Source organism: Falco peregrinus, chromosome 4, assembly GCF_023634155.1.
Source record: "Falco peregrinus isolate bFalPer1 chromosome 4, bFalPer1.pri, whole genome shotgun sequence".
NCBI lineage: Eukaryota > Metazoa > Chordata > Aves > Falconiformes > Falconidae > Falco > Falco peregrinus.
Window position 1 is genome coordinate 49,467,925 of NC_073724.1, and position 14,931 is coordinate 49,482,855.

At 40.6% G+C, this 14,931-nt stretch overlaps 1 protein-coding gene across 5 annotated transcripts in view; it reads right to left on the reverse strand.

Annotated features, from left to right (window-relative positions):
* The window catches only part of JADE3 (jade family PHD finger 3), a 68,296-nt gene that overhangs the window by 46,976 nt on the left and 6,389 nt on the right, over window positions 1-14,931 (reverse strand). For 3 of the 5 annotated variants that reach the window (XM_055802029.1, XM_055802030.1, XM_027789876.2), the window contains exon 2: window positions 3,097-3,149. The exons of the other annotated variants lie outside the window; for them this stretch is intronic. The gene's annotated coding sequence lies outside the window, so the exon portion shown is untranslated. The remainder of the gene's footprint in view (window positions 1-3,096; window positions 3,150-14,931) is intronic. 5 annotated transcript variants of the gene reach the window in all.

Genomic DNA, 14,931 nt, shown 5'->3' on the forward strand with positions numbered 1-14,931 from the left:
AGTGACTTCTTCCACCATCCACCTCCCCAGCTCCACAACAGCAAAAGTGACCCATTGTTTACACTGAAGCTGTGACCCAGGAGCAGCTCAGGCACGGTCCATCTGCTCCCTCGGACACCCTTGCCAGGGAGGCTGAGCGCTGCTGCCTACCCCAACACCAACTATGGGTACCAGTTAATACAAGCACAGCCATGCCACAGCACCTGCGGGAGGCTTCTGAAAGGTCTGAAGATGAAAACACACACATCAACTGAATGCCTTTAGAGATGGGGTCCTTGGACATTCCCAAATCAGCCTGTAGCAGAAGATATTACAGGAGAACAGCACGGAGAGCAGCACATTGAAGGGCAAAAAGCATTCTTCTGACAAGGCCCAAGCACAACGGTGACAAGTACCAAATCAAGCCTGTCTGGTTTAATTTGCTACACCTGCCGAGCCACATGGAGAAAGCTTTATGAATGAGCAACGCTAGTAGATCACTCATTTGGGCTAAGAGCAAAGGAGTATTTCCTAGCTCCCCTGCACCGCTGAAGAAAAAGCATTTGCAGGACATGAAACTCCAACTACAGCTGTAAGGGAAGCATGCCATGACGTTAGGGTAAGAGTTTAAACAGACTGAGACTACCCAGCTGAGAAAGGAGGATGCAGAATAGGAGAGATCTGCCCTAAGTGGTATAATGAAGCAAACAGGATGAAGAGACTACTCACCAGTTATCATGGCCCAGAAGACATGGGACACAAAGTTACAGAACAAACTTCAAAGAAAAGTCATTAGAAGGAGAAAAAAAGAAGTAATTTTGTGCAAAATTACTTAGAATTTTAATGCTATGGGATGTTGAAGAGGTTGAAAAGTAAACAGATAGGAGAGAATTAAGCGATTGGAGGACAAGGGCTATTAAACACAGTATGTCATATTCAATCTGCTGGAAATCCCAAAGTCAAAATTGTACAAGAAGGAGTCTAGGTGAGCTTTATAATGCTTTCTTTCCCTAGGTGTCCGCTGTTGACCATTACCAGAGAGAGTACGTGGCCTGAGTAAGGGAGCTCGTTTGGAACCAGATTTACTCATAACAATTCAACATTGTGATGGATTTTATCAGTTCCCAACATGAACTCTGTGGACTACAGATCAGACAGGTTGTCTACAGGGCCATGGTAAATACTGAAATGAATATGTTTACCAGCCAAGATTCTGATTATGATAAACACAACCACCAGAGATTTTGACAGCCAACATATCGTTGCCCTGAAGAGTTTGTTAGTCACTGTTCAATGTAAACAGCTATTTTGGTCAAAATTATGTAAAAGATTAGATCATTCCCAGTGTGTTAGAACTGTTGCTTTTTTTTTTTTTTTTAAGAGAAATTAAATAAGCACGCTACGCAAATATAGACTACATACACTTTAGGGCACTACCCATTCAGGATTTTCTTTTGGATTCTCTCCTACTCAGCAGAGATTCAATCCCTTTAATAACTAGATTGTCAGCTTCATGGCTGAAGTTTAAGAATCCACTGTACTTCCATTTCCCTCCATTTTTCCAAATCTGGATAACTAGACCAGTGTTCTCATTTGAATTCTTACAGGTTTATTATCTCAAATCTTTCCAAGATACACATCTGAAGTTATTCTGTCTCCTCCCTCACAGGGAAATAACCCAAAGCCTGCAGCCAGCATTGTGCTGCCGCATGCTTGAATTTTGTAAACTAAACTCTTAAAAACATACTTAAACGACTTAGAAAAAAAAAGTAACTGTGCTTAAACTTTCACCTGTGAAGCCCAAACATGATACTGATCCATTAATTTTATTAGTCAAACCTGTCCGAGGTCGTATTTTCCAAATGCAACAGCAAAGCACATTGCATTATAGCGCTGCTAACAGTACAGAATCAGGTGGGAGGAGAGGCTGATGCTGGTTTTGTGTAGGAAAAAATTGCTAAGCCCTGACCCCATGAAAACAAAGTGATGGTGCAAGAGTAATCAAGGCCAAAGCTCTATCTGAAGAAAATCAATGGGTTATGCACAATAGCAACTACATTCAGATGTTCAGAGCTCAGCTGGATTCTGTAGATCTGCTCTCTAAATTCAGAGTATCTGACACTGAAAGCTAGAAAACACCACCACCTCCTCCTTTTTTTTTTTTATTTAACAGTCAAAGCAGAAGCAAGCTTTGAACTAGAAGTCTTGAAATTGAGATGACTGCATCCCTTCTCTTTGCCACTCCTTATGATCTTTGGTAGCCAACCAAATGGCTCAGCTTAGCTTCACTTTCCAAATCAGTCCAAAAGTTAAGTAAGTAATAAAACTAGCATCAGGAGAGGGCTTTATAATCACATTAGAGACATGCAACACAGACCAGCTACCTCGGTTCACTGCACAGCTTCAACAAGGCCTCATAATGAGGTACAGGTGTTGGCACTAATTAGGAATACCCAGCTCACTGCTGACATCACCTCTCAAAGCAATGACTGCACTTTAATCCTTTAAGCCACATAAAAGCAGAGAGAGGGCGGACAAAAAAAAAAAAATTTCTCTGAAAACGCCTCTGCAGAGGAGTGAAATATTTTTGCTTACTTAAGGGAAAAAAATAGAACTGTCACAAAACTGCAGGAAGTTTACTGTGAAATATCTGGGTACATAAAAGAATCTAAACCTTGCACATAACTAGAGTTTTTAATTTTAGGAAGGGTATCACCATGTACAGCATGTATTCATCACAACTATAAAATTGATATCCAGCAAAGAAGCACAGAATAAAGAGGAGTAAAAGCAGCACATGTAAATATTGTGGTAAGTTAAAATTATTCCTGTCTATGCCTACCAGCCTTCCAAGCATTATGGAATACATCAAGATAGATTTTAACCAAAATTATTACAAGGGAGTTCTGCAGGCTGGAAGTTCATTGTTAACAGCTTCTTTTATAACTTCCTCTCATTTAAAAGACTTTATATTCCTTTAAAATGCACAAAGCTTTCATTTAAAAGGTGATACCTGAATGTTGAAGGTATATAGGTTCAATTTACACACTGTAAACACCAACACACACATTTTTTTTATTTAATTTTTTTTTTCGCATCAGTTCCTCCTTCACTTACATGCCAGGTCATGAGGTAGATGTTTTCGCTTCAGCTGATGACATCACAAGCTCCTAAAAAAATGAAAGGAGTGCTATTTAGGTAGTAGGAGTGACATCAGGCATTTCATGTTTGAGCTACAATTTAATTTTTGGCAAGTAAGTGAAGGGTATATTACATTTTCATTGCTATTTTCCCAAGCAAATGATATATCCATAATATAAAGCCTTAAATTCCACAATTCTCACTTAATATATGGAAAAATGAAATACATCAGCTATATGTACACATACTACGACATAAATACATTAAGATTAAAAGTAAATTCATCAGAATAATCTCCAAGTCAATTTCACCATCCTCTTAACATGAATGGGAAACAACTTCAACAATACCAACAAAACAAAACTTTAATTAGTATTTTCTCTACCCTGTTTCAGGATTAAAAAAAAAAAAGTTCTGGTAGCTGCACATTCATTCAGCTGACTTAAGGGGTTAGTTTCTCCAAATACACTGATGCTTTCTTCCTTCTAGAGGGCCTTACATGAACTGAGCATGCTTATAAATTCATATGAGGGCAAATAAAAAAAAAAAAAAGTATAGAGGAAAAGCTTCATGTGGCTCCTGCCTTAATTCCTCAAGACATTCCTTTAGACCTCCTCCTGACAATCCTGGATAGCTCAGCTGCCCTGGCAGGGATTCTGCTTACTCGCCCTTTTTAATCTAGTCCTGAGCCTTGAGCAATATTAAGTATGGGAATAGAAGGAATTTTTCCCTCCACCAACTGCCTGCATTCCCCTCCTGCAGGATCATGAACATGTATGTTTTGTGTCCTATTGTAATGGACATGGCAAAAGCATTAAAGTCATTACACCCAACAGATTAGTTGCAGCACTCCTTGGAGACGTCAGCAGTTAGACCAGGGTTTCTCCTGGCAGGCAGTCCACCCCATGCCTTTTGAGTATAAAGCTAACAAAAACGGGACCGCTACGAGCTTGGAAACACAGTATTAGAGAGCAGAAATTCAAGTAAAAACCAAGGAACTGATAACTGCATACCCTGCCAGAAGAAGAAAAATAAAAAGGGGGAGAGGGGAACGCAGTGCCTTTCTAACTGAAATAAGGCAGTTTCTGGCCGAAGTGTCAGCACCGTACTGTAACATTTCTGCTCCTCCACCCATCTGCAGTACAAGAAAAGGATACCACCACCCATCCACTGAGGAGTGGCACAGATCCTATTACTTAAGAACTATTGTTGCTCAACTTAGGCTGTGCCATCAAAGGAAAATATTTCCCTACAGCTGGGGGTGGGGGGAGAGAAGGGGAATGCACAATATATTGTAGTTCCTATATGCTGACCTTAAAAAATTGTAAAGTTTTGTCTATGTTGATTTTCTTTGGTTTAAGGTTTTGTCTTTGGGGGTTTTGTGTTTGTGTGTTTTGCAGTATTTTTAGGGGTTGGTGTTTTGTTTTGGGGTTTTTTTTTAATTGTCCCAGTTTCCTCTTCCTCCTTGACAGTGTCTGGCTATACCCCACATTAAGCAATTAATTTTTGAGCAATGCGAAGAGATCTGTAGATCAAAGCAGTACCAGAGCCAAGGTTGCCAAAATATAAATCACGCTACGTGGGTTGGGTTTTTAACTTCAGATAAGCAGATACACTCTGCAGCCACCACCACACACATGGCTTGAAGCAATCCACAGAGTCCATGAGCAGGAGACTAAGTGCACTTGGCATCAGCATCAGTGGGAGCCTCCAGTCCCCACCCAGAGGGACGCAGCTCGTGCACAGCAGAAACACAGTGTGCCAAGCCAACACACAGCAAGTGGGGGTTACCAGAGAGACTTGCTTTAAAGCCAACTGCTGCTCTGCTGCAAAACCCTGGTACTAATGCCGCCTCTGCCCTCCAGCTAAGAAATGCTGAGAGCCTCACCCACAAAATGCACTGGGGGAGTGAGGGCAAGGGAAGAGATAAAGTAAAAAATTAATAAAACGGTTGGATCAATTTTTCAAACAAAACTGTCTTATGAGATGTTTCATTATGGAATAATGCTTTAGTGTCCTGACTGAACCCCTTTAATGTAAGTTTTCCATAGGAACACAAGCAAAGCTCTGGTTGTAGCAGCTCAAATGGCATCTTTAAAATGCAACACAGCCTACAACTTTTAAGTGTGAACAGAACCACAGCTTTTGCCTCCCAGCTGAACCACAAAACCAATATATTTTTGAACTCTTCATTAAAAACACATTTGTTTGCTCAGTTAAATGCCAAGATGAACTCTGAAATACCAAAAGATTCAACTAAAAATCTTTTCTTTCTCTAACCCTTACACTACAGTCATAATCTTCAGTCCCAGCTTTACTTATTTCACAACAATATAAAATATACAAAATAGCATGAAACATGTAGCTGACCCCAAAAATACCACTCCTCTGTTGGTTATTTCTGGGGGGAAATCCAGCCTTAACATATTGATTTGATGTGAATTAATTTAATGTTTCTGAATCAATGAGCAGGGGGCTCTTCACCAGCAGGTAAAAAAACAGAAGAGTGCTCCCCAGCCTGGAAAGGTGCTAACTCCCCAGCCTCCCCATAAGCAACAAGTTCAGGAGCAGAGTAATGAACACACAGAAGATCCTCACCCTCCTCTCCAGACACACTGTACCAACAGACTCTGCATTTCTATCCCTGGGAGCATTTGAAAAAGCAACAGGGCAGCAACAGAAACTGGCACAGAGAAACAGAAAAGCAAAAAACCAAATAAAAATAATGTTGTAGGAACTAAAGGACAACATAGACACAGAAAACAAAACTTAGAAATGCACAGTAGCTTTTCATAAATACTGCCTGGAAACTAAGCGTCGCCAGGGGGAAAAAGCATCAGGAAGATTTATTTCTTAAAATACAACTTTTAACAACAGAAAGCCATTTGGAACAAAGACCTACTTTTGCAGTTATCGCTACTGTTATACAATCATTCCTTCTGTAATTTACCATAGTACCTACCAACAGCCAAGCCTCAAAAAACAAGAATTGTGATGGTTGAAAACACTGTGTCATGCTTCTCTCTCTCCTTAACCATCCTACATGCTGCACTGCCATTTAAAATGAAAAAAGTAGAGAGACAGATGCAGAAAATAAGGATTTGCCAGGGTCCAGGAAAAGAGCACCAAGATAGGACCAAAAGCACAGACTGTGCATTACAGAGGCTCCACAGCCTCTCCAGGTGAGCCCCTTCTACTCTGCACAGCCCTTACTGCCAGAAAGCTTGCCCTGGTGCTTAAACCACACATCTCTGCTGACGTGGCTCAAGTGGTCTCTCCTAGGTCCAGTATTAATTAATATTTGCCTTTTAATGATGTGGGTGGACCTGGCCCTTTACCAGGTCTCTCTCTGCACTGGACCCTGAAAAGGTCATCCCTTTCTTCTTCACACGGTTAACTTCATGTCTGAACACTATGCTTAACTCTTCAGTTTGTATGTTCTAGTCTTTTCTCCAGACTAAATAAAACCCATTTTTTTTCACCCTCTGCTCACAGGCTGCATTTTCTACTTTTCTGATCCTTCTAGTGGCTGCTCTCCATTATCCTTTTAGGGCTGGTGCACAAAACCACTACAAGGTTGTGTTGCCCAAATCTGGGCAAAGCCTTCCAGCTGAACCCTTCCCTACATGGAAAATACTCTTTTCTTGTTACAGAAAAACATCCTTTACTGTCATGTGAGTCACAGGTAATAATTCTATATACAAACTCCAGTGTGTTTGCTTTTGCAACAGCATGACTCCACTGCCTCACGTCCTGGCTGTGAGCAGTTATTGCTGCTGGGTCCACTGCTCCCAGCCTGCAGGTGTGCAGCAAAACCCCCTGCTCCAGAGCTGCTCCTCAGCCCCAGAGCTGCTCCTCAGCCCCCTGCGCAGCCTCATCCATCCCCTCCTTTCAGACTTCTTCAATCTGTCAAAATAACTTTAAGTTCAAAGCATCTTCTCAAACAGACACACAGCTCCACCCAGCTTTATCTGGTATTTGACGAGCACAGTCCTCATTCCTTCACCCACATTATTAAAAGGCAAATATTAATTAACACTGGACCTAGAAGAGACCACTTAAATCACACCAAATTCACCTGTCTTGTTTGAAACTAACTACTAACTATCCTCCAGTTTTCTAAGCAGCTGCAAACATTCTTGTGACCATTTCACCTAGTCCATGTTTCCTCAGCTTGCTTCTGATAACGTGTTGTCTGATAACTTGCATCATACGCAATCCCCACCTCACAAATGACTTTCAAGACTGAATTAGAAAACTGGTCTTGTGACACTTTGCATCTCCTTCACAATAAGTAATGCCATAGGTATAACAACTGATTACGTGAGAGAAGTCTTAGAAAATCATTTTATTATTTCCAGTTTTTTAGAGATTGTTTCAGATATCTAACAATTGTAGCCAGTTCCCCAAGGACTCCCAGTAACCTGACACAGATTTCTTATGTAAGGCAGATAAAGACTTCAATATTACCAAGACAGCCCGGTAAATAAAGCCAGTAGTTTTTGAGATTATAAATAAATTACAGTATGAAGCAGGAAGGTAATGGCACTCTTCCCCTTACAGTTCTGGAAAAATCATAATAGGAACAAGTATCGAAATACCAGAAGAGTATCCCTTGTATTTAACTGAAGAGATACTTCAGGCAATACTTAGCCTATGGGAACTAGAAGTAGAAAAGAAAAAGTTACTAAGCTTTAAGAAAATTCTTCTAAAATCCTTATTAAGTATTTGTGAACAGGGATGGATTTTTGCTTGTAATAAACTGATCTGGTGCTTCTTCTTCACAAGGTTCCAACAGTGCTAACTACAGTGAGTATTCAGCAGCTTCTTGACTTTTATTCTCTCTTCCACATTGGCTTAAGCCAAAAAGGTAATTCAGTATAAATTCACAATCTCATTGTAAAAGTCAAAAAATAGTCCATCTCACCTTAAGGTAGGTCACAGACACAGAAAACTTCTAGCAAAGGCTGCAACTCTCTAGCGCCTTCACTTTCTTTCACCGTCCCAAAAATATTTCATTACACCTTTATGTAGCAACAAGCCTATTCTTAATAATAGTCAGTGACTTAGTAATTCCCAGCAACCAATTAAGATTTGCTGGGAAAATAATTTCCCACAGTGGCTTATCCCATTTTCAGACAAACAATGCAGGAGGATGTCTAGAAGGATAGGTTTCATAAGGCAACTATTAACAAGTAACATCAAGCCATTTTATGAAACGCTCTGAAGTCCTGGGTCCCTAGGCACTTGCATGGTGACCCAACACAGCAGTTATTTAGCGTGTGTGTAGTGCCAGCCATTCTGCAAAACACTCAAAACTTCTTATTTGTTGCTTGCAATTACTTGTTACACAATATGATTAACATACACATGCAAAAAAGCGAGTCGGGGCCTGAAACAGCTGCCCTTACAGAGACTAACATGCACGCAGGATTCAACTTCAACACCTAACCTAAGGTGCACACAAAGTTGTTTATATGCTTCATATACCAGTAGCATATTAACATTAGTGAAACAAAGGCATGAGTCTGTAAGAGATCAGATGCATTGGGATAAATACAAGGGGAAAAAAAAAAAGTTTAGGCTTGTCATTAAGGAAACGGTCCTGACAGTCAGAACTGCTGGTCCATGTCCCCAGGGGAAGGATCGGAGGCTGCAGCTCTTAACGTTTAAACAAAGATTGGACAAGAGTCCTGGTAGCTGCGCTGCCAAGACAGCATGCTCCAGCTCAGCGTTTCTCAAATCAGCCTGAGGGCAAGGCAACAACAAATGGGACCCAAGTATAAAGAGGACTGCACAAAGTGGTGTGTTTGGCCTGCCTGCACTGAGGACCGTATCTAGCCACACAGACACACTGCTGGAAGCATCAGATACGCCACAGCACATGCACATATTGCTGTGTGCTGGTAAGAGCAAAGCAATCCCATTATTCCTATTCCACCCTTAACTTCTCTCCTCCCTACATCTGAGACCGAGGGATATATATATATATGCGCCAAGGGATGCTACAGTGTACAGCTGCATGCAAGGACAGTTACCGCACACCAGCTCAGGTATGTACATGCTCCTCTCTTTCAGGACTAAATGTTAAGGAGATGCATTACTTCAGCCTGGTGCAGAATGCATCTCTCTCCAAAGAGCAGGCATTCCCTGCAGCAGGTCACACTGCAATATAGAGAAGCGTATCAGAAAGAGACCACAAATGCACATGGCAGAAGGCTGCAGTAGAAGACCTAAATTGGGATAAAAGTACCAGGAATGTGCAGAATGCTTCCTGAATCCACAGAGCCTGGAATGGGGTACAGGCAGAAGTAACATTTTGGTGCTACCTACTATCAGGAGCTGGAGAACAGGGCTGTGAGCCACAGACCAGCAAAACCAGGCCATTTATGAGGATATGGAGCCACAAAAATGCCTCTTGATCTTGAGTAATGGGAACACTGCATGTCTTGCCATTAGCCACTGCCACATGTCAGCCAGTTGGATTTTAAATGACAACCCACCTCATTCAACTTACACATCTATGCTAAACAGATGTGCTTGCATGTATTTCCTAAAGCTGAGTGATGGCAGAACTATTTCATGCTATGTTCTGAAGGGAGGTTCAAGTGAATATTTCAGAAGCAATAACCTAGATGACCTAGAAGCATCTTTTCCCATAGCTAATTTCCATTATTTAATGCAACTATATTTGTGCACGGTTATGGGTAGCTTTAGTGGAGATCTTAAAATAAAATTATTCACTAAGTGTGAGAACTTTTAAAGTATGGTAACAGATGTTATGTTTCTGCTGGCAAGAGCCATGCCATTCTCATATGCTCTGCAGCAAGTCCCATGACCCCACCACACACACAAGAGAGTCACAAATGCTATAAGCAGCATCACTGTTTCTTGCTGGATGCTCCACACCCCGACAATATAAAAGATTAAGGGCCAGATTTAGACTTCAGACTGAAGTAATACCAAACTGTGCACTTCAATGCCTTCAAGTTAGATCTCTAACAAGAAGAAACAACAAACCCCGTAAGGCTTTAAGTCCCCATGTTGCAAACAAAAAGGTCTTTACAGTAGGACTCACAGAGCCCAGCACGTTCAGGCCACTCTACACACCAAAGAGGGCATGTCACCAGAAATCTCTCCACTCGCAGATTCAGCTGCTGATTTGCAGCCCTGTAAACGGATACCTTTAGGAATCTGATCACTGCTTGGCCCCTTCTTCCTCCTTCTCCTCACCTCACATGCACTCTTCAGGCATCCAATTCAGCATCATATAAGGCCTTAGCAGCTGTCACACCTGCAAAGGCTACCCCTTGTTCTGTGCCTCACCTTCCCTGCTCTCCTCTCCATCCACCAAGATTCAGGCCCAATACCTCCTTCACCCCAACCCCAGCTACCAGACGCTGGCTCCTTTCCCTTGCAGGACTCTGGCTGCTGCCAGAGCACATGCTGGAGCACACGAGCACCCATGGTCATCCCCACTGAACTGCTGGAAGACCAGGCTGTGCAAGCTCTTCTGTTAGTTTAAAGAAAAGATGAAGAATAATTTAGGTCTGAATTACAGGAGGAAAGCTATCTCACAGTTGGATGACAGTAGTCAAGAAAAGGCCATGTCTCCTCTTCTGGATACATTAAGTAATAATGCTCTCCAGTGTACAACACAGGGTTCATACAGGACACGGAACACACGCTTTCGAGTTTCTTCATCTGCTCTGGCTACAAGGAATTTGAGCACTTAAAAGTAGCATGGACATACTGCGTATTCCTGGCCTTGAAGGTGGTCTCAGTGGCCGCAGAAAAATCACCTTCACAAACAGCTCATCTCATATCAAAATATTTAGTCAGTATTTAACTGAATGACAGTCAATTCCCAGAGAAAAAAAAAGAAGGGCAAGTGAAAAGTAACAGACTGTTAACTTCACTTGCTCATCACAGTGATTTAAAGTACTTCTGACATCCTTCATCGAACTCCGGACGCTAGTATTTGTGAGATTTCATAAGGAAAGACCCTCTGTTCTCTCTTTGTCAGACATCTGATCATCACACCAGCACTCAAACTGTCACCTCCCCCTGCAAAGAAACTCCATAAATAAATAAAGCACCCAAGCTTTGCTCTTAGACCACAAAACACAAGACTTGGAGCACAATCAAATGACAATTAATGAAGCAGCAGACATGAAAACACAGTAAATAGGACTTCATCAACTTCATCCTTTGTGGCAGCAAATTCCACAGCAGCATCCAAAAATTACTTCTTCCTTGAATGTGATCTTAAATGGTCAGAAAGGGTTGGGGTTTTTTTTACTGCTATGAAAGAGAAACCTGTATAAACGAAGTAATCCTTTTCCAAAGCCACTCCTGCTCAGTCAGACAAAACACATGACAAGCTCTGAGAAACAAGCAGGGAAATTTTGGCCTCTGTGGAGTCAATAGTAATTAAAGTCAGTGCCAAAACAAAGCCAGAAATTCACAAAGCACTGATCTGATTAATTTGTGTGCGAGCACAACTCATACGCAACAAAACTGAATTTATTTCTTCTCAAAATTTCCTGATGCAAATATGTTGGGGAAGGGTGGGGGATTGCAAGATCAAGTTGTAACACAAGAGAACTATTCCTTTAAAGCACTCACTGCCAGAACAGCTTACTGTCAAAAGGAAAAATGTGACCTTTAATAAAATTGTCTATAAATATACAGACCTTTATGATTTCTTGTAATTTATTAAAGTACAAGTTCCACTATATAAAACTGTTGCCTTTACAGAGGCAAAGCCTTTGACATTGTTTAGCAAGGGGTTAAACTAGACCTACAGAGACTGACACTCGCATAGGTATGGAGGAGCTTCCACCAGTTCCGAGGAGGAAAGCAGGTGACACTGCCCCTCACTATATGCTGGTATTTCTGTGCTTCAGGCACACAAACAGCACCAAGGTCCCCTGTGCTACATTTGCCAAACCTCATCAATGACCCAAAGTGGGGTGGGGGTGGGGTGGGAAGAAACTGAAAAAAACACCCCAACTTGTTTTAATAGGTTTGGTCCCTGAGAGTTTTACCTCACTTCTGCTTACCTGAAGCACAAAACCTTTCTTAATGGTCTCAGTCCTTGAAAGCTCAACAGAGAAAGTAAACACAGGAGCTGAGCTGCTTCTCCTTTGCAAATTGCCATCATGCAGTTAAACCCACAATTCTGACTGATTAAATCTCTAGGAGCCTGTTAAGAGCCCATGAACAGGGAGAGGTGCTACAGAGTAGCCTAATGTGGCACTAAAACCTCTAGAAGATAGACCTAAAGATGTGTTATTATGGCCAAAGAAGTCTGGTACAGGAGCAAAGCAGGCTCAGCTTCTATAGTCCTCATACAAGGGCTGACACTAACATCACTGCTTCAGAATTACGCATATATGGCCACTCTGATCATTATAATGTAGCTACACTAGTGCAACACCTTCAAAGTGTTAGAAAAGCCGGCTTCGTTGACAGAATGAGCTTAATACAGATCCCCTAAAATTATTACAAGGAGGAAAGAAAAAAAAAGCATTTTTGATAAAAAAATTATCATAGGGTAGGAAACCATTAGAAAACTATTTGGGAACAAGTGCAACCTGGTTACTTTCAAGTGTTTTGAAAGATACTCCACTAAACCAATACTTTGCCACTGCCTTGTTTTTTCAGCAGTTCCTCTTGGTACATAAAAGTAAGTTTATTCTTGAAACATACTCAATCTGTACAAAACAAAGTAAATACAATTGCTTTTATGTAAGTCAAACACAGATTCAACTTCATTAACCAAGCACAACTTAGGTACAGGCATTAAGAGCACAGAAGCTTTTGTTAAATACAAGCAAAATACTCATCACACCAATACAAGTGTTCACTGGAAAAAAAAGCGCATTATATCACAAATGCTTTCTTTTCTATGAATATTGGAAAACACAACTTGATTTTTCAGTGGATGGTGCTTTTATATAAACATATGTAAACCCACACAAATGTAGCAGCCACAAAAAAAAGTAGCACCTCACATAAAGACGAGGCTTTTCCCTCACCAGTGTTTTTATTAGACCTAGCAAACCTACACAAATCTTCTAAAAAAAAGAAACCCAAAAGGTCTGCCAAAATATTTTTAGGCCAATTGCAAATAATTTGGAAGTCCGCAATGTCTGAAGTCTGGTAGAGAAGGCAAATTTAATTTTGACCGAGCTGATTTATAGGGTCCTAAGAAGACTGTAAGACACTCACTAGAAATGCTGTTTTCTCCAATAACAAGGAAAAAGTTGGGAAGTCAAGGCAAAAAGAAGAGGGGACAGCCAATGGGAGACAACAAAGGCATCAAACACATGGCTGGGAGAGATAAGTAGGAACTATAAATCACATTCAAGTTGTCATGGGCACTTGAGGCTTTTTTTTTTTGTTCCCCTTTTTGATTTAATTTAGACTTTTTTTCCAATTCTTAACCCATTCATACCTCAAAAGTGAACTGGCTGAAATGCAAAAGTCAAACATGCAGAAGCAAACACACAGAAAACAAATTTATTTCAATGATCTTAAAAAGAGAATGAAATGGCACCTGCAAAAGCTATTAGACTTCAGCAACCTAAATTAATGCATATCCCTGTTTGCTCTTACATATAGAGACTTCTGAAAATCCAGAACAAGTACACAGAAGATGCCAAACACGGGATCTAAGACAGCACTTAAGCCAGATCAATCCACATAATGGGAGTCATGGGGCTCTGACTGATACTAAGGTGACTGTCAGGAGCACAAGCTTCCTAATAACTTACATCCCACCTTCTGAAGTTTTGTGACATATATAGAGGAAGAAGAATGAAAACACCACATGTCAGACCTAGCAAAGAACCATATATTCAGTTTTAAGCAATAGAGGAAAGACAGAATACACTAAGTACTGAAACAAAGTAATTTTTAACCTGCTCCTCTTTTCACTTAGCTCAGGCCAGAGTCTTTGTATTTGACAACAGTTCCACCACAGCTATTTCACCTCTGTGTAGGCATATAGATTCAACCAGAGCAAGTCAAATCTCTGTCAAAATTGCAGTAGCATACATGGATGTAACTTGCTAGATTAGGCAAAATCACATTCAATTGCCACAGTAAGTAAACTCTTTGTACACCAGTTGTATAAAAATTATTTTGATAAACTTCAACATGCCTAAATATCTGAAAAATACCTGAATAAAGAAAAACTTTTAAAATGTTCACAAAATGGCACTGGGAAACTACAGTATGAGATCTTAAAAAAATGCAAAACCAACGGAAACAAAACCAAACCACCTAAATTGATGGGTACCAGTTGCAAAGAGCACACAAACCCACCTTTCTTTATTTTCAGGTTTTTCCACCTTTTTCTTTTCTTTTTTGGCCCAAAATAGTGAAGAAGCACTAACCAAAGAAAGCATGGAAAATTAATCTCTCTGTAACATGGACAAAATATTTTGCAAAAAATAATTTCCGCAGAAGAATCAATACCATTAAGCAGGAGTGAACTTTACCTGCTATGTATGCCAACAGCCATCACAATATTGTTGCTCGTAAACAAGCACCTTGTATTAAGATCAACCTTTTAGTTCCTCCCTCAGTCTTACACATTCTGTTGCAGAGCTGCAAGTTCAAATTTGTCAGGCAAAATGCTTCACTTACTTCTTAAGATTGCTCATTTCATGCTACGCTGGAAATGATTATGTTGTTAACATAAGGAAGACTGCAACTTCATTATCAGGTTTAAGTATCTGCCTTTCAGTTGCTTAAATGACAGCCAATTTGATTTTTATAAAAGAACACAACTGCTCTCAA